At 40.8% G+C, this 18,735-nt stretch overlaps 1 protein-coding gene across 4 annotated transcripts in view; it reads left to right on the forward strand.

The window, feature by feature from the left end:
- Positions 1-18,735, forward strand: part of SLC16A7 (solute carrier family 16 member 7) — a 96,010-nt gene that overhangs the window by 14,746 nt on the left and 62,529 nt on the right. Inside the window, exon 1 of one of the 4 annotated variants that reach the window (XM_053404560.1) lies at positions 7,383-7,462. The exons of 2 other annotated variants lie outside the window; for them this stretch is intronic. The gene's annotated coding sequence lies outside the window, so the exon portion shown is untranslated. Of the gene's footprint in view, positions 1-7,382; positions 7,463-7,815; positions 7,837-18,735 lie in introns of those variants that run through there. One more of the 4 variants, XM_053404562.1, reaches the window with a different exon arrangement.

Genomic DNA, 18,735 nt, shown 5'->3' on the forward strand with positions numbered 1-18,735 from the left:
CAGTCTGGAGCTCTTAAGTTGACTAACAGGAGACAAGTTATCGGCAGAAGGTGAACCCAGGATCTATTGCAGCTCCAAAGCCTTGCTTAATACTCTAGCAACATTTCAGCAACACCACTGGAAGAACCACTGGCCAAATATTCAGCGATTTTCTTTTTAATCCTTTTACCCCTTTAAAAGTTTACACACTGAATGTTTTACAGGGGGAAATCAGCTAAGTAAATGTTTGTGTGAGGAGATGGAGGTTTTTGCCCTGTCTGTACTTAGCGGTAAAAAAAGGAGAATTTATCGGTGTGTGCACACATAGAAGAACACAGTTGTACATAAAACAGGGTTGAACAGAGGGTAACATTATTGATATATCCCTGGGTGACTTGCTGTGGATTGGTAAGGGTTTCTGTCTCCCAGCTTTTTAACAATAGCAGCAACAAAATGACTGCCCTGCCCCAAATTATACAGCTGATAGAGAGCTTGGAAAGACCAGGAGTGGTGTTTTGGGTTCAAGGCTGTTGGACATCATTTGGTACTGGTCCTCCAGTTCCTAGGTTCAGAATAATTTAGTTTTTAATGTCTTACTGTTGTGCCAAGCATGGAGTAACAATAATAAATAAAAACGATATTAGTAATAATTAGGGCAAAGGTTTTGTGCAATTGATATATTATCCAAAACCAGTTTGAAGACTATATTGTGATATCAGTTTCATAATTTTTGACCTGGCAATATATTATGAATCGTGATGTGTGTGTGTGTGTGTGTGTGTGTGTTTGTGTATGTGTGTGTTTGTGTGCTATGCAAAAATCACAACATGGGGAAAACCATGAAGCCAGCCAATGCTTCTCTCAATTCCTGCAGCCCCTGTTAACTCTGCCAATTCAGTTCTCACCTGTCTCATTGCAGGCGGCAATGAATCACAAAGAGCAGCCGCTGGCAAAAATCACAATGTGGGAAAAACCATGCAGCCAACCAATACCTCTACATAGCTTCATCCTTATTTGAGACATCATGATATGTCAGTATATCACGATATTTAGCTGGTGATCTATTATAGTGTTGAAAACCAGATATTGCCCAGTCCTAGTAATAATAACAGCAAAGTAGGAACAGTAAGCGTAAAGTCTTCTTACTTCTGGTGTAGACATGGGAGAACTAGTTCAATAGTGTTAGGGCTTAAATGTGATGCATCCCTTGGAACATACCGCCTGTTTTCGATGACACTTTGTGGGTTGTCCTATGAACAGGAATCGAGCTTCCTCTTGGATTATGCTCACATGATTTAAATTGCACAAAACAAGCATGGCCCCAAACTCTCCTTTTCAGTCTTCTGAAGGGGCTTGTTGTAGGGAGACCTATATTAAGTAAACAGAAAAAGAACAGGAGGAGGAATGCTGAACCATATCCATACTTATCATTTCTGCGACAGTTAACACAGAAATAGGAGAAGGGACCCTGCCTTATTTCCAGGGTTAAGACTATACAAAGCCTTGTGCGAGATCAAATGATGGGATGGGTGGATTTCCCACAAGTAGTTCTTCAGATGTAAGAGAACTCTGTTTTCTGGAACTAGCCAGCTGGGATTCTTGGTTTCACAATTCTTAACTGCTTCAGCGGGTAATTTCAATTGTGTTAGTTGACTCCTGCCAAGTTCATTAACCTTTTGTGGCTTCCCCTTCCTCTCGCCTCTAACAACTTCCAGAGAAAGGAACTGTTTGTATTTGTTTTGCTAAAAGGGTGGACTTGAATTCTTGAGATGAGCCCCGCTGAGGACGGAACTTCTTGTGTTTGCTTGAACTCTTACCACCAAGGGTGACACAGTTTTGCTCTTTTGACTCTGCCAGGAGAGAATCCATCTATTTGTTTCCTCACCTGCAACAGTGTTTATTTTGATCCTGCTGTGGGGAGAAATGGACTGTCTACTTCCTTGGCTGGAAGGAAGCCCCCAGAAACTGTTCACTACCCAGAAGAGAAATGGGCTTATTTCAAATGTCTTTGTCTCTCCCTGCAGCCTAAGGATGAGTGAGCCTTTGTGTCAGGGAACATGTCTGCTGGCGTGATTTTTCTTAGAAGCATAAAGGGACAAAAGTGGAGGCAAGGAGACAAAAGAAATGCCCCTTGGTAGTAGAATAGAATTGTAGAGTTGGAAGGGACCACAAGGGTCATCTAGTCCAACCCCCTGCAATGCAGGAATGTTTTTGCCCAGCTTGGGGCTCAAACCTACGACCTGAGAAGAGAAAATTTTCCAATAGCTTACTTCATATGGTTCTCTCTTGGAGTCAATTCCGGCAAATGCCTGGCTAGTGTAGTAGCATAGTGGATAAGGGCTAGATAAGTGATTGTGCTTTTGTGTTTGATTGCCAAACTGTGGTTTATCAGTTAGATAAATTACTTTGGTGATTAATAGGAAGCATGACATCTGCAAATAGTCTGAGACATTGCAATGGAAACTCCCATAAATCTCAAATCAGATCCACATTATAATACAAACAAACAAACAAACAAACCCCTAGCATCAAAAAGAGCCTTCCATGATAAACATATCTATCCCTTCTTTATGATCTTTTCAGCCATAAAGGTAAAGGTAAAGGTACCCCTGCCCGTGCGGGCCAGTCGTGTCCGACTCTAGGGTTGTGCGCTCATCTCACTTAAGAGGCCGGGAGCCAGCACTGTCCGGAGACACTTCTGGGTCACGTGGCCAGCGTGACGAAGCTGCTCTGGCGAGCCAGCACCAGCGCAGCACACGGAAACGCCGTTTACCTTCCCGCTATAAAGCGGTACCTATTTATCTACTTGCACTTAGGGGTGCTTTTGAACTGCTAGGTGGGCAGGAGCTGGGACCGCAAGACGGGCGCTCACCCCGCCGCCGGGATTCGAACCGCTGACCATGCGATCGGCAAGCCCTAGGCGCTGAGGTTTTACCCACAGTGCCAACCGCGTCCCTTTTCAGCCATAGGTCAAGGCAAATAACTTTTTATGCATCCAGGTTTTGGGGTTTAAAATGTTCATTATGCTGCCTCTGTGCAGGAATTTCATTTTTTGCGCTCTCTCTCTCTCTCTCTCTCTCTCTCTCGGTTATTGTTGGTTTTTCCATTGTTCCTTAGTTGGATTAATTCCATAAATTTGATTCAGTCAGTTGCTTGATCTGTTTTATCTGCCCAATTTTTCATCTGAATAAAACAATAAGTCTGACGAAGAAAAAGGCTTTCTTTGTTTTTAGATGATGTAGGGGCACATCATATCAGGCACTAGCTTTGAAGAAATTTCCCCTGATGTATGTCATAGAAGGGGAAAGCTTCTTTTAAAATGGTGCCTGCTGCTTATGGTTTTTGAAAGTAATTGCGCAAAAACAATTTACAAGTTTTTTGTCTTCTAAAAAACAAAAACAAAATTTAAGATCTGCTGCTGTGTTCATCTGTGGGACCTTTTTGTTTTATCAATTTTTTTTTTTTAAAAAAATGAATGAACGGAAACAGTTCATTGATTGAATTTTCAAAGTCTAGCATTCAGAAGTCTTGTAGTGCTGAGCTGCAGTAGGTCACACACAGTAGCTGATTCCACTAAGCAGCAGGTCATTGGAGACACCACTAAAAAGAGATATCAATACAGTGGTACCTCAGGTTAAGTACTTAATTCGTCCCAGAGGTCCGTTCTTAACCTGAAACTGTTCTTAACCTGAAGCACCACTTTAGCCTATGGGGCCTCCTGCTGCCGCCGCGCCACTGGAGCACGATTTCTGTTCTCCTCCTGAAGCAAAGTTCTTAACCCGAAGTACTATTTCTGGGTTAGCGGAGTCTGTAACCTGAAGCGTATGTAACCTGAAGCGTATGTAACCCGAGGTACCACTGTATATAGAAGACACTCTGAACAAGATACATATATTCCAGGATTTCTCTTTCATGACTGTCTCTGTCTGTCTGTCTTTCTGTTTTATTTCTCACCCACCTATGAGTTCAGTCCATGACTTACACCCTAGCCTGCATTGAATTCTTTCTGATTGATTGATCAAAACTCCCTTCTTATTGACTCCTATCGCCTGTCATCTAAAACTTCAGCCATGACACAGCCAATGTCTGGGTAACATGATGAGCTTTTTGGTTGACAAGAGATGCTGCATATTGTTTTGAATTGGTTTTGACTCGAACTGTAGCCTAAACAGCAGATTCTGACACCTTTTGCCTTACCTCTCAAAATACCTTGGCCCTCTGTGTTGCAAACTTATGGGCAGTATCTGGGGATATTGTCCAGCTTGCAGGTCACTAGTTTGCAGTACTTTCAGGGTAGGGGGTGGGTGGGTTAAAGGTCTGTTGCAGAGACCCATGGCGTGTCGTTTTGATAATATGTGGTGGCTTGCTGTCTGGATTCCTGTTAAATGCAGGGTCATTGTGCTGGAATAACATCCCTGGTATCACTTGTTTAATATGGAGCAAAGGTTAAGTATCTAGTAGGTGTAAGCAGGACTTTGCATAAATAGGGCTTGGGAATGACATCCACGAATGAACACTGTTAAGGAATGCGTCCATTGTTGTAAACAGAGGAGCCCGCTGAGCTCTATGCTGTGATTTTGTGTTATTTCTGACATGATTTCCTTATATAGTTCTCTCCACCCTGAAAATTCTGTGCTTTTATAATCATAATAATTATACTGGATGCCCTAAAGAAATTTATCTTGTGATCACATAACACTGGAAAAATAAAATGTTCTCTACCTTTTAAGCTTTAACCTTTGTCCTACTTAACACAGTCAAGCATGCAGCTATTAAATAATTCTGATACCCCTGTCTTATTATTACTTAATCCTGGCATGCTGCTGTTATCTAAGCTAATAAATCTTCAGCTGTATGTGTTGGAGCTATGCAAATAAATCATTAAAAAGTTCTTTGTTCAATGACAGTTGCATCCTTTTTTCCTCTTTTTTGAAAAAATAATGAGAGACTGAGAAAGGTATTCTTTCTCAATCAAGACACTCCTTTAGTTTCTATTGCAAGGTTGTTGTTTTCTTCACCCAGGTTTGCAAGCCTCTGTTGCACTCACCACCCAAGTTCAGAGGAAAGATTTTCCATGACATTTCCATGCTCAGAAATGGATTCGGTCACTACTGGATGTCTTAAAAGCTTTCAGCTGGGCCCCAAATAAGTGAGGTCTTGAAGTCTCCAAGAGACCCTGATCTCTCAACTGCAGCATACATGCCATGGATGGATCTCTTCTCTCTTCTGATACAGAGATCCCAAGGAGAGCCAGAGCCACACCAAGCAGGCTGCAATCATTTCAGAAGCTATGCTTTTGCACACACAGATCCTGTCGCAAAAAACTGCTGTTGCCTTTGCCCAGCATAACTTTGCATGTACATGTTAGGTAGTGTAAATGACTATTGTGAGAGCCAGTGTGGTGTAGTGGTTAGGAGCAGTGGACTCGTAATCTGGGGAACCGGGTTCACATCCCCGCTCCTCCACATGCAGCTGCTGGGTGACCTTGGGCTAGTCACACTTCTCTGAAGTCTCTCAGCCCCACTCACCTCACAGAGTGTTTGTTGTGGGGGAGGAAGGGAAAGGAGAATGTTAGCCGCTTTGAGACTCCTTCGGGTAGTGATAAAGCGGGATATCAAATCCAAACTCTTCTTCTTCTGTTGCTTCTGAACAGCGATACTGCATGATCCTGGATGCACAGAAACAGGCAGGGTACCAGCCAAGACTACAGCCTTGGTACAGCCTTGGTACAGCCTTGGTTGGAGTCTTCCCTTCTTTCCCTGTCCCCAGATGACTCAGACTGGTTAGCAAGGAAGCTTCATTCTGCACTGCGCTTCTAAGCCCAAGTTTGTGCCAGTTTGTGCCAGGCTACAAGATCGAGCCTGTCAGGAATTCCCCTTAAAAACTAGTCCTGTCCTGTTAATCAATTTGCCCTGGTGGTAAGATTCCATTTGAATGTATGCTCACAGTAGTAAAGTAGCATTACAGTTTAAAGACCAAACTGTGGGTGTTATAAAAGCAGAATACCCTTTTTACTGCTATATGATAAAGGGGTGGGGAACATGTAATGGCAACAGATGCCCATGAAGTATGTGGTATCATATTCATCATATGTGTTTGGAAGGTTCAATGTAGCATGTATCCTATATTCCCTTTTCACCTGCAGGACAGTTTATTAGTAGAAAAGGGACAATTAACAAGTTAGAAGATGAACAGCTAAGAAGGATATGGTAGTAAAATAACCACCATCATATTAGGGGATTATCTAGTGTTCTGAAATATGAAGGTTGCTGTGTTAAAACCAAAGCAGCTAACAAGACATTTAGTATCAATCTGTGCACTCAAAATCATTATAAACGAAAACTTGTCTTTCTGGGAAAGCCTGTAAAAGTAAACATTTGCATTCATATTTTATGGCATGTATACCATGCTGGGTCTTTTCTAACTTGTCTTCCACAAGGCTGGTTGATGCCCCAGTGCTGAAGGACCCGATCCAAGCTGCCTCAAAACAAACCTTTCATTGTGGCACCACAAGGATGTAGATGACTGTAGTGAATGGGCAGGTATAGAGAAGCTAAGGCAGGTCTTCAGCTATGTTAGTGCCAAGTTGTGTAGGGGCTTTGTATACTAATGGTAAATTTGGTCTGCTAGCATATTGGCTTCCTATCCTATGCAAATTGTGTGGGGCTTGATAGAAACTGTGACAATGGGGGGGGGAGCAGGGAAATGTTAACTCCTAACTGCAGTCCCTGTCCCCTACATCTGTTCAGAGAGTTCAGGGAGAACAACATGGACAATTGTATGAGAGGGGCACAGGGAGGCTGTAGCGGGAAGGAAGAATCTGTAGAAAATCACCTCTGCTTCTCTCACACTAGCACACCTTTCCATTATATCAAAATCCATCACACATAATGGTTCACACACGCCCTCTTAATAAGACTTGCTTCTTATCCTCTTAATGCACAAAGTCTGGTCTGAAAAAAGATGGTCTAGTTTTCTAATAAAGTCTGACCCAAGGAGCTGCTAAATTCCCCCAAATACATGCTACCCTGCTTGAGACTTTGCAACGCTGGAGGATGTCGTGTCGCTTATATAAGGAAACATAATTTTTATTTTACTGCTGCATTTCTGAGGTTATAGAAATGGTTTTCTGTGTCACTTCCACATGCAGCATCATTGCAAATATATATTGTAGAATTGTGACTATGACTCTTCTAAACAAGGGTAGTGTTTCATTCATTAAAAATATAATACTTCAGTGCTTTTAATAAATGATCATTATTTCTGTGAAGTAGCACTAAAGGGTTTAAAAAGAAGTCCTCGTAACCTTCTGCACCAAGTAGTCTGAGATGTCTTTTCAGTTTTCAATTGGTTGCCTAAAATAAACAAACAGCATGCTTTATCACTGACCAATCAGGATTACAAAAGGGCTTTAAATGCTCATACTAAAGTTTCTATAGCCAGGAGAGTTAATTATTGTCTTTGGACAGAGGTCTTCTACCAGGTAATTCACCACTTTCTCTTCCAGTTTTACTTAAAGATAGCAGACAATGTTGGACCATAATAATGGATATTAATAATTAGCAGTAATGAAATGATTATGGGTTGCTTTGAATTGTTCTAGCATGTTGGTGTATTTGTTTAACTGCATGTATTGCATGTATATTAGGTCTTTTAGGCTGCAGCTCTGTAGAAACTTATGTGAATTCAAGTTCCATTGAATTTAGTGGGGCTTACTCCTGAGCAAATGTGTTTACATACCTCTAGCCCTAGCCTTTTCAAAATCAGATGTATTCCTAGTCATTTCAACATAACAAATGCGACAATTTTACTGTGTTACAGGTGATGATGGAAACCTTTTCATGAATAATTTGAAGAGTATGTGAAAGGCCTGGTTATGAATCTTTCCAAGTTCTTATTTTTATTAAGAAAAAATATTTTTTAGATATTCTTGTGATATAGTTTCATTTGGGAATCTATATATTTATTCCTTCTTTTAACTGACAGTGTTTGCCTGATTTATCAGTTCACCAAAGCCTTTGCCTAAATTAGAGAGCCTAGCAATTTTCATGAAAGCTAATCACTTATGCAGCTTAAAAAAAATGCTCTAAAAATTAATCAACCTCTACCTGTTTCATCAAATTGGCAATACCTTTGAGTAATTAATGAAACGCTACCTGCTACAATGATGAAATGTCTGCATAATTCACAAAGGGCTGTGGTTATTTTGCAGATTTGACAAATGAGCTTGAAAATTCACCAGTTAGGCAGGGGATTTGCTTTATTCCTTATTTGTTGATTCCTGAGATTAGGCTGAACTTTAGTTTATTTCATGACCTATTAAGACTGGTTTCCCCGAATTAGTCAGGGACTTCATTTAAACTGTGAGAGTCAGGCAGAAGTAGTCAGAATTTTATGTTTCAAGCAGAGGAGCTTCTTCATTTCAGCAATTTATATACTGCTGAAAACTGCTCAAATTACCACTATTAAACATTTATTTAGTGCCAATCGTTGTGCTGTATGATGTTACCAGTTACACATGGAACAACTTTTCATGACTTAAAGCAGTATTTTGATTTTAAACGTAAAACCATTTATTATTACTATTTTACAAATATAGCAATTGACAGTATACTTTTCACAGTGCAATCCCGAACATGCATACTTAGAAGTAAGTTCCATTGATCTTCATGATGTTTAAACCCAGATCATATAGGAATGGAGCCTTAGGGTGTAATCCAATTCTCTCTTACCTGGGAGTAAACTCCATTGAATTAAATGAGTAGGCGTGTAGGATTGCACTGCCAGCATGTATACATCTGTAGATGGCAATAATCTGGGAAATTATCCATTGTTATGCATATTGAGACTACTTCCAGACTAGATTTAGTCAACGTATTTGTACATTAAGTAAAACCGAGTGGGTGGAGGATTTAATTAATGCATGCTGGATGGAAAGGGGGAAATGGATAGACTCAGCAAGTGAAAAAAGAAAAATGAGGACTGTAAAGCAAAATTTATGCTGGATTTCAAGGTGAGGACAAAAAGTGGAAATATAAAGTGAAAGGGAGGAGTGGCAATAAAAGAGACCCGACTAAAGAGCTGGATGTGCTTGAAACAGCATCCAAGAAAGATGTTGAATGGTTTCGCAGAATAAGAAGGGGAAAAAAGAGACTCATAATGCAGGACATCAAAAATGAATAATCTTTTATGAAATAGTACAACTTTTATAAGCATGCATTGCCTTGTTAAATAGATACATCTCAAGGTGAGACACCTGATATGATTTCTGCCAAGACCACTGTTATTTTCCCAATCCAGAGATCCACGTGTGCTTCTGAGACAAGCAAAATTATTCGAAAACATTTATCTTAGGTCTTTTTAAAAAAGGGGTGGGTGCATTTGTTTTGGTAGCACACAATTTCACATCACTTTGGTGCCCAAACTATACACTTTCATTATAGCATGCTTACTAACAGCCTCTGAGGGTGCTGCAAAAGAGATTGGCCAGAAATCCACTGCGCTTCAAGGCATCATCTTTATTTCATTTCTAGACCACCCATTGAGCCAAGTCCTCTGGGCAGTTTACAGAAATATAAGCAATATAATATCATCCATAAAGCCACATCAATGCAAAAACTCAACGTCCACTATAAAATGTTACCAAGAAGCAGCATAAAAACAGACTAACATAAAATTAACAGGAAAAACCAGCAAGAGAAAGCATTTCATGCCTTGACATTTTTTTAAAAAAATCAAAACATATAACTGAAACTAAAAGACCCTGTTGAATAAAAAAAAGTTAAATTCACTTGGCCTTGAAAATAATATAGGTGCTAGTAAAACCTTTTTTTGGGGGGGAGATATTCCATAACTGGGGTGCAACCACCAAGAAGCCTCTCTTGAAGCCTGGCCATATACAGGCTGGGAATGTATATGAGAATCCTAACATAGTAATGTTTGTACCACAGTTGGACCTGCTGTCCTTATTGGGTAAACTTCAAAATATTAGAACTGAGCATGCCATTTGAACAGATGTCCTCTTCCGATGCAAAGCAGCTATAAAAGATACCACAGCTCCAGGTGAATGTTGAGTTCTAGTGATTACAAATTGTTGATCATTCAGAGAAGGATACAGTTAAGACACTGGCATTCTTGCAGGATCTTGGTCAGATCCAGCCAGGCACCTCTTACATTCTTAAGTGATCCTGAATATATTAGGGTAAGATGAGCCTGCTAGATCAAGCCAAAAGTCCACCAAGGTAGTCAGTAAGAAGAATTTGAGTGCAACTGCACTCTCTGCATCTGTGATTCCCAGCAATTGGTATTCAAAGGCATACTAAGTCTCACAACGAAGGTGGAACAGATCTATTGTGGCTAGTAGCCATTGATATTCCTTCACCTTTAAGTAGAACTTTAAGATCCCCAAAGCCTGTGTCTCTGTTTAGTATTCCTTATGCTCTTAGTGGTTCCTGAAAAGTTGCTTTAAAAGTAGCACACAAATTGACTTGCCAGGATACCTTCCCGTTTTGTCAAACAGCCAGAGGGAGAGAACAAGAGACTTAGTTTTGTAGCATTTTTCAGTTCCTCCTGGGTAGCCTCAGAGGAAGGAAACATCTTGCCTGACCCACTTAGTATCAGACACATTGGGATGTAAGGTGGGCGGGATAAGCAAGAGCAACACTGTGCCATAAAACCACACTAGAATAATAAGAATGTGGTTGGTTTTATGGTACTGACATTGTGTCTGACAATCCATTTTTGATCTCCTATTACAATGCAAGGAAGTAAGGAGATAAAAATTATCAGGAAACCAAGAGTATCCAGAAACTGCAGAAACACAAACAGGAAAGCAAGATGGGATGAACTGGAGAAAGCATGGGATTCTTATGCAGAAAAAAATATTCCTATTTGAAACTGAGGTTGTCTATGTGCTCACAGGGCACCCCCAGGGAAAAACATAAGTAGGTTAATGTCATAACATGTTTTGCAAGAAAGAATTAGTGTTAAGTTGCAGGTACAGTGGAGCATATGCTTTGAATGCTCAGGCTCCCAGTGAATGGGGCAACACAATGATGTGAGAGAGAACAAAAAGTTTAAAATGGCATATGGATCCAATAGTGGAACTCTACTAATAGGACTGGGATGCGGGTGGCACTGTGGTCTAAACCACAGAGCCTAGGGGTTGCCGATCAGAAGGTCAGCGGTTCGAATCCCCGCGACAGGGTGAGCTCCCGTTGCTCGGTCCCTGCTCCTGCCAACCTAGCAGTTCGAAAGCATGTCAAAGTGCAAGTAGATAAATAGGTACCACTCTGGCGGGAAGGTAAATGGCATTTCTGTGCGCTGCTCTGGTTCGCCAAAGCAGCTTAGTCATGCTGGCCACATGACCTGGAAGCTGTACGCTGGCTCCCTCGGCCAATAAAGCGAGATGAGTGCCGCAACCCCAGAGTCGTCCATGACTGGACCTAACGGTCAGGGGTCCCTTTACCTTACTAATTTTCCGCTGATTTCTCACAGCCCCCTGTTTTATCCCCAAGGTTGTTCCTGGGGCGGGGGGTGTATGGACAGACCTATGAAGGTCGCCTTTCCTTTCCTCCAGCAGCAACCTCTGCTGGCTGGGAATCCCTTGCATAATGGAAGGAGCCCTTCCATTCACAAAAGGGCATGGCTGGATATGTCCCAGAATCTTTCAATGCCATGATATATACAACGTGACAATGCTTAAGTTTAGTGTGGGTGATCTTTATCAGACATAAATTTAGTGACAAACAACCTATATCGTAGGAGAGAATTAAAGCCATAATGCTGCTTTCCCTTGTTTGTTCTTTTTAAAATTGAAACTACCCAAATCTTATGCCTCCATTTTGCATTTAAGCTTATAATCCTAAACACACTATCTTGGAAATAAATCTTCCATGAATTCACTTACTATATGTGCACTTCATTTTCTTATTTCTTGAAAGGAATTCTGGACAATTAAGTCTGTCTTCCTACGCATGCAGAGAACATCTAGTATGGAAACAGCATTTGGAATAATATTATGAATGCTTTCAAAAGAACAAAGTAAACTCACTGAAAAGCTTTAAAAGAAAATACCATTGTTCTGACTTGCCTTTTATTTGTGTAGCCCAAAGTAGAAATCACCCAAGTTGTTTCTGAGTTAATTATATTATTTTTACTTTAGATGACAACATTGCAGTTGGGAAAGAGGAAGGGAGGACAGAGAGATCAAATGGGCTTTGCTGAGAAAGATAGGATTTAAACTGTCAACTTTGTAGGTTCCATTTGTGCTACGCTATTATGTGAGGCAATGGTTCTTACTTCTTTACTTGTTCTCAAAATGCAGTAACTCTCGCCTGCTGAAAATGCTTCAGGGTCGAACCAATAAAAATAATTTGAATTTTCTAAATAACTATTGCTTTTAGAGGATGCATTTGAGCAAGAAGTCGGCTCCCCACTTCAAAGAATAGTTAATGGTCTTCAGATTCTTCTCTCTCCATGTGTGCCCTAAATCATAGATTTCACTGACATGCGCATGAAAATATACCGTTCGTTGTGAGCAGGCAATTTTTACCTCAGTCTTTTATGTAGTTTTGAATAAGTGTGTCTCTCTTGCAGTTATAATGAACTTTGTTGAAAATCTATGGTATGTCCATTCATACATGGAGGATTAAGGCAAGAGGGAAATGGTTGCAATAGCAGATCAACACTATCACTGAAGGTATTACCTGCCACAAATCTGCCAGGGATATGCCCCCTCTTTGTTAGCTCTGGTGCTGCTAATGTCACTGCAGGCAACGACTGAAGGGAGAAAGGACAGTATATGAAGTATCAGAGAGAACAGGAGATAGAGCCCCTATGTATCTCAAGGCAACCTTCCAGACTGCATGCCCTGCACGTTATGAACTAGGCAGCACTTACAAAGAGCATCCAAAAAGGTGGCAATCGGGTCTGTAAGTCAATAAACCAGAACATGGTTAAATTCCAATACATGGAGAACCATGATGGAAGGAAGCATGCACCCACTTGTCCACAGCACAAATCGATTTTTGACCCAGAAGCTTTCAGAGATACAACTCAACTCATGGCACTTTAGGAAGTGGAGCCATTTCAGACAGGTATGGAAGGGAGAGGTCAAATGATAAGGAGAGGGAATGTCAACATTTCCATGGTCAATAGCTTAGTCGTGTCAGGAGGCCCCAACCCATTGATTTCACAGGCTGGAAGGCCCATGTTCTGTCAAGTCAGGGGTCAGAGGTTTGCTATGACAACAGGCTCTCTTCATATTACTATTGGAACGCCCTTCAACTTCTCTTTTGTGAGGCAGAAATTGGGGCAGGCTTAAAATACCTTCTGAAGATCCATCTATCTAAGCAAACTTTCCCTTGCTCATAAGATCCCTCACTTCTCTGCTTTATTTTGCATTGATATTTAATTGATGCCTTATGTGTTATTTCTAATGTATTTTTGCTTATCATGTTGCATGTAGACTTTTTAAAATAACCTTACTGTGTTTTTATGTATGCGTTTTGTATGCTTAGGAATTTGGCTATTAAGTGGTACATAAATGTACGTAAATCATCTTCCTGTTTATTGGCTGAAAATAGGAGTATTTAATAACAACAACAACCAGGTTGACTGAACACCAGCCATGAGGTTCTGAAGCATACACAAAGCACATAAACAGATGCAGACAAAAAAAGGCTTGAGAAAGAGGTAAAAGACATGCTTTGCTCAGTTATTTCTGGTCAAAGCACTGTTGCCCCTGTGTTAAAATCTACTGGGAAAGGTCAATGCAAAATGAGGAAAATTTAAACACCTTGTATACAGAAAACACTTTATTCTCAAATGCCATTATGCATTGAGCAGATCGACCAAAGAGCTGTTCGCACAGCTGCAGTCCCCCGTTTTCCTTTCAAAATTTGGGTCATAGTCATTAAAAGTTGCTGCATGGGACTTTGCTATTACCTAGTCTGCAAATAATTCCCAACTTGTAGCTGGGCATTTTATTCTTGGGGGGGGGGGGAGAATAGCGAGAGAACTGAGAGAGCCCTCATAACTGGCTTTTTAAAGTTCATTACACCTTCATTCTGACACAAACGCTCCTCCAGCTCTCAGATGACAAATGTTACTGAGAGATTTTTATGGGCTTGTTGCAATTTTAATTTTAGTGTGCATTGTTCTACATTTTCACTTGAGGGAATTGCATTATAATTTTCCCGCTCTTGGTACTGGTTTCTTCAGACTTCATTTATTACATTTATATTTTGCCAAAATGTATCCAGAATAAGAAAGGGGGTAACAAAAAAGAAAGTGTTTCAAAAGAATGTAAGTTTTGTTAACCCCAAATGACAATAGTAGAAATCTTGCCCCAGAAAACCAGGAAACAAAAATGGTGTTTTCTTTCTGCTATTTTCTTCTTGCATACACTTGCTGTAAGAGTTTCTAAAGTCACATTTCCCCCAAACAATTGTCCAAAAAACCCACAAAATCTAGCAACAATGAATCTTTCTTTTCCTCCTTTGTAGTTATAAAACCACATTTGTAGAATTTTATGGGTCAAGTGGGGAGGGAATACCTGATAGTGATAAAGAAAGGCGGGGAGATCAGTTTTAGGTGCCATTTCAGTTTAAGAGTTTTCTCAGTTCACTTTGAGACAGGGCATTTATGGGATTGGTCAGAATGATGCACACATGGTAACTCAAACTGTGAACATGAAGGAAAGTACTGGGAGGGAATGGAAGAGAAGGAGATATGTACAAATTGAAATTGATGCCCAAGGTTCCTTAGTAATGGATTTTTGTTGCCATTATAAAATTTCCGGGGAGAGATTAACAGCGTCTTGTCTGCTTCTAGGACAACTGGAAGTGTTCTGCGGCTGACTAGGAGAGGTTACAATGACTCCCTGGGACATTTTTTAATGTCATCTTGTGCCTCCAAGTCAGGGACACTCTAAAAAAGAACAATAGGGTTCAAGACAACACAGTCCAACCACTGAAATATGAAATTTGGTTTACTAGAGGCTTGTGAACACATTGTGAAGAGCATTTGTGCCTCTTAATACCATAATTGGAAATAAAATAATTAGAAAATGTATAATTAGGAAATGTCCAACTGATTTCAATGGGTGCCCACTAAGTATAAGTCTGGATTCAGCCTGCAAGTAGCATTTGAGCAAAAACTTAGTTGTTCCTCCTTAATTAGAAGCGGAAGCTCAGAGTTTTCAAATAATATTTCAGTAGTACATATGACTGTCTCATAGCAACCCTTCTCACTTATATCAGCTCGACATTCTCCAGGTCAACTGATGGTCAAAGCTTGTGATGGCTGGAATGCCAGATGACTAAGAGCAATGCATTCAATGAGATTGCAATGGAAGTCTTTCCTAACATGTTAGTAGAACTCCTTCCCTGCCAACGAGTTTAAGAGGAGCTTTCAGCAGGTTTATTAATTTCTATTTATAAACCTTGGAAACATTCTAGCACACTGTTCGCTCTCACTGAATAAAGGAGAGCTAAATAAATTGTACCCAGTCAGAAACTGGTGGTGTATTTCTGAACGCTTTATGTTGACTTGCTATTACACTAAATTGGAAAAGTCCCATAACGCTGTTCATAGATTGTGGGTACAGTAAGCCCTGGAAAATAGATGTTAGCAGAGAAGCTTATCCAACAGGTACGTGCCATTAATATGAGACTTCCCCTAAAAAGTACATTTCACAGTAGGAAAAAACAATGGTGTGCAGGAATTATGAAGATTGGGGCTAAGGTAAAGGTTGGTACTTAATGGGGTCAGCATTGCAATTTGCAGTTCTTGGTGTCAGAAATAAGGGAATGAAAAAGAATCTTCTGTTGTCTTTGTAACAAGAAAAGAAACAATGTTATCTTGCTGTTGAACTGTTTGTTGCTTGTTGATATGAAGAATAAAAGGCTTTTTTGGGGGGGTATGGAGTCTACTCCAAGTAGACTCATTGAAATTAATGGAGTAATGTCAGTAATGTCTATGAATTTCAATGGGCCTACTTTGAGTATGGCTCACAATACAGCCCATTGTTTTGTGTGACATACTTAGTCTACTCTCACGAGGCATCCCAAACGAGCAGCTTTGGGGAGCTGTGTATGTTTGCACTCCTCCTTGGAGACACGACACATGAGTTGACAGTAGCCATGGGTCTAACTTTGGATAATGACGGTGATCAACAAGCCCATCAAAATATCTCCCAGGCCTTTAAGATGATGGTTGTGAGTGGAAATGTACAAGATGGCAGCCAACCACTGTCTTCCAAGCTAGTAAGATGGGGTGGTTTCAAATGGAGGCCCTAGAAGGCCTAGACCCTTTGACTTTCTTCTAGCAACCCCAGTCCCAAACTGCTTTTCTCCTGGTCTTTGAATGTTGGGGTCAGGTCGGGAGGGAAGGATGTCACAGTGAGAAGTGATGAGCAGATGAAGGTTCAACATGCTGCCTATCACTAGAATCCACACCCTGTTTTTTCAAGTGTTTGATGGTGACCTGAGGACCAAACTACAGATAACACTAAAACTCATAGTTTGTCCCAGTTTTTTTTCAATTGATAAATGGTAACTGGGGGGACCCATTGCAGTGTGATTTTGGTGGTGGTGACAGGTTCATCCTTTTACCTTCACACACCACGGTCTATTTCTGAAGCTGTTATTTGCACCCACGGCAAAGCTACACTTGCTTCTATGGCAGCTTGACTTCTGGGTTCAGTAGCAGATTTGGAGGGGGGTTTTTTGGATGGGGGGACGATGAAGGAAGGGTTTTTAAACTTTCTATCACAGGCCCGATCCTGTTTAACCCTCTCAATCCTGACAGTTGCTATTTAACGTCGTTTTAAAGCAAAATAAAAGAAACGCACAAGGCCAAACCATTCCGTGTAGTGTGCAGTTTGGCTCTGAGTTTGAAGAAGCAAGCCTTCTGCCATCATGCATAGTCCTAGACAGGGTCATGGGAATGGAAATGCCTGAGAGCTGACAGGCAAAACTTTAGAGTTTATAGGAAGCTGAGACTGATTGATGTGGGGGAAAGCTGGAAAAGAGTAAAGTAACATTCCGAAAGTGTTAATAAAGTTATTAGGGTGCGTTGTGCTGCATATTATCTAAAGCCAGGAGAATGGCAAAGATAAATTCAGCAGGGTCTATGAATATGTATACCAAACATGACACACATACTAAGTAGAATCACAACAGACCACTTGATTGTATTATTTTGTGTAAATTTTACGTCTCCCTCAGTTTTTGGTGTTAGGTCATCTGACTGGAAATTCAAGACTCATTAGATTGTAAATTCTCCAAGGCGGGCACTGTGACTTTCATTTGTCTGTGAGACACTTATTTTAATAATACAAAAGTCTAAGTAACGCCTGTGAAGTTAACAATGTTTCCTCTGTAAGTTATTTCTCTTTCTGCAACATGTTGCTCCCTAATTCAGTGAATTTGTATAGGCCACTGAGCTCTGATCTGGACCCAGTTTCCCAGACTAAGGTGGGCTTCCCCATTGATTCCAGTGGGTGATGAAGACCCATATGTACATATTTTTAATGTGAGCAGATCAACCGTTTTGATAGGAATGCACATGCCACCTGAGAGGTGCATCCACATCTGGACTGGGATCTGCAGTCCACAGTCAATTTGTTTGGAGTTGTCCCAGTCATATAAGAATAGTATAATACCAAATACCAAATAATACGAATACTTCAAGTGTATACTAAGACTATGTGAAGTTTGATCATGTATGTGTGCTGGGGCAGGGGGTTGCTGCAGAAAATGGCAAACCTTTGTCAAGTTCCCCATTCTTTCTCCTCAAGTTATGGAAATATGGAATGCCATCATGATCTGCATTTCTCCATCCTTCCTCCATATCATTGGCTTTTGTGGGGAGATGCAAGAAAGCTAATGATGTGGAACTCCTCATGGAGTTCACATTATTGGCAGTAACCTCACATTCATTGTCACTTTTAGTTTTGCCCTAAGTCTCACCGAGGTTCCCTGGGTGCACATTAATGTGCATCCAAGTGGCAGTTTCCATTAGAGCTGAAATGATGGAATCGGAAGGGTGTCAAAGGGATCAAATAGCATAGGGTTTTGGAGCTAAGATTCTCTTTGGGATTGGCTATCCATTCAACACTTTCTAGTTCTTGGCCTAACATTCAGACCAACAATCAGGGGCTCATATTTGATTTCACAGCTAGGAAAAAAAGTCAAAATGAATACGGAAAACATTAGAAGAAATATGAGAGAGAGAGAGAGCGCACTATTGTTGCAGTTCAAGCTAAACTGGGTACACACCAGACATACCCTGATGTATAACTGACCCACACAATTTGCGGTGTACCAGTTTGGTGCAGAATGCATGCACAACCCAACAATTTGATTGTCACTGCAGATAGGCGATACTTGGAGCGATTAGCATCTGAAGTGTCAGAAGAGATGTCAACAGTGACTTATCCTGTGTTACATCTCTACAAGCTTATGTTAACCCATAGCAGTTAACCCATAGCAGAAGTAGCTGTAGATGCAGTTAAAGGGGTAACAAGTAGGAAAACCAACAACAAAATACAGCATGCCATTCCCTTCAGGGGTTGACTAGTACAATGGCAAACAAATATTAGAATGCTTTCTGTGATGCTACAGATAACTGAGAAGTTAACAGCTCTGAGCAAAGTTATATAAAAGGTAAAGGGACCCCTGACCATTAGATCCAGTCGTGGCCGACTCTGGGGTTGCGGCGCTCATCTCGCTTTATTGGCCGAGGGAGCCG

Source organism: Podarcis raffonei, chromosome 10 (assembly GCF_027172205.1).
Source record: "Podarcis raffonei isolate rPodRaf1 chromosome 10, rPodRaf1.pri, whole genome shotgun sequence".
In the NCBI taxonomy this organism is placed as follows: Eukaryota; Metazoa; Chordata; class Lepidosauria; order Squamata; family Lacertidae; genus Podarcis; species Podarcis raffonei.